At 38.5% G+C, this 2,054-nt stretch overlaps 1 protein-coding gene across 12 annotated transcripts in view; it reads right to left on the reverse strand.

The window, feature by feature from the left end:
* The window catches only part of Med12l (mediator complex subunit 12L), a 343,300-nt gene that overhangs the window by 32,048 nt on the left and 309,198 nt on the right, over positions 1-2,054 (reverse strand). The window lies entirely within an intron of this gene.

Raw genomic sequence — 2,054 nt, forward strand, 5'->3', positions numbered from 1 at the left:
ATTCCAGTCCTCTGCCTCACTCAGGAGGCTGCTCTTCCATTCTCCAGTGTATTTTACATTAAATTAACCATAGCTGGGAAAAAAGGAGGAGGGGAGAGGAGGGGAGGGGAAGGGGAGGGGGAGGGGAACAACAACAGATGATGGCAAGGAGGTTACCATCATGCTGTCAAAGTCTTCCAGAAGGGAGACAGCAAAATTCTAGAAGTCTACAGAAAAGGAACAGCAAGAAAATGGCAGACAATACAGATAATATTTTTTAGCTTAATTATTCAGGCAGTCAAAAATATATGTGAAATAATCAATTTTAAAACGATCTTTTAGGGAGTCAAAGCCCAGGCCCTATAAATATTTCATTAATGTATATGCCAAATGACCTCACTACAGACTGGATTATTGAGAAATCATGTGGAATACCCATGTAATAGAGGAACACACCTGGAAAGTTAAAGGAGTTATCAGACACTTAACTGTAACTAAGAGATGTTGGGATGGTGGAACCCTATTCACAGTATGCAACTGAGGACCAAACTCCTTCCCAGCCTAGATCCAGTGGCAGAGCTCAGGACATGTGGGTCACATTAAACAGACAAGATAGAAAATGAGCAAGTTAACAGGCCACATACTATTGGAGGATGTAATTAGGCCCAGTAAACGCAAGTAAAAATACAGCATCAGGCTAATCACACATCCAGTCAACCACAGTAAGGCAATGAAGATAAATTTTCAGTGCCAGCCAGCATTGTTTACGAACAGAGTATGATTTAGAAAAGGACAACAGTGTACTGGAAAAGTTGCTAATTCCCAGGCTAATGGCTTCTTTATTTAATCATTTTTGTAAAGAGCTGCATTCCAAGACATCATTATAGTGACTGAGAAATTCAAGTGTTCCCTGAGCTTTCTGCATTCTAGAGACAAACAAAAAAGGAAAAGACTCAGAAGTGTTTGGCTTTAAGGATCAGTACATATGGAAGAATTTCCCAAGTAACATATATGTGTATATATATATGTGTGTGTATATATCTCCATAGATGTATGTGTATATATCTCCATATATATATCCAACATTTTAGGCACAGGCACTTATGTCACTGCATTCACATGCATGCTTCAGATCCAACAGCCACCCTCGGAGCAATGGTTCACTTTGGCCCCTCCACCTTATTCACTCTCCCACATGGAAAAGCAAGCTATGCACGCTGTTCTCTAGGCTTGATCTTGACATTTGCCTAATCACAATTTCAAGAGATCATCAGCTTTAGGATAACTTCATCATTCAAATAAGCAGACATACAAGATATTAAATAAAAAGCAAAGACCCCATTCCCCTGGATATGGTTTCTACCAAAGGAACATCATGATATAGGGTTTGCAACATTATCTTTTGGTTCAATGGCTTCCTCCTCCTGACTTCATGTTTACAACTGAAATTACATTGAGTGAACACATTAAAGATGAGTAGCAACAGTCAAGATTTGTTTCAATAAGACTATTTTTCCTGCCTTTAACAAAAAAGTACCATTTGAAATATGCTCAGTTTGAATGATCTGGGCATTTATGGAAGAGAAATCCAGAATGGTAAAGTAATTTAAAAAATGCCTAAATTAGCATATAATTAGGAAACCTTTAAGCTAAAAATACCACTCTAACTGGGCGTGGTGGCGCACGCCTTTAATCCCAGCACTTGGGAGGCAAGAGGCAGGCAGATCTCTGTGAGTTCGAGTCCAGCCTGGTCTACAGAGCGAGTTCTGGGCAGCTGGAGCTACAGGGAGACCCTGTCTCAAAAAAACCAAAAAAAAAAAAAAAATTACCACTCTAGAAATCAACGTTTCCCCAAACGCTCCACATATGCAGAGGAAATATAGAAGAACTCCAGCAGCATTTTGCATTATTATAGTCAGTATTCTAATAAATATATTTACATTAGTATAATCAATATATTTTATGCATTTCTCACAGACTATTTAGAAAATAAATGCAGTGATATATTTTAACTCTTAACTGGAATGAGTCCCTGTAGGTTTATGTCGCAGAATGTAGACAGTAAAAATGTCCTG

This window comes from Nannospalax galili, unplaced genomic scaffold (genome assembly GCF_000622305.1).
Source record: "Nannospalax galili isolate Female #2095 unplaced genomic scaffold, S.galili_v1.0 scaffold351, whole genome shotgun sequence".
Lineage (NCBI taxonomy): Eukaryota > Metazoa > Chordata > Mammalia > Rodentia > Spalacidae > Nannospalax > Nannospalax galili.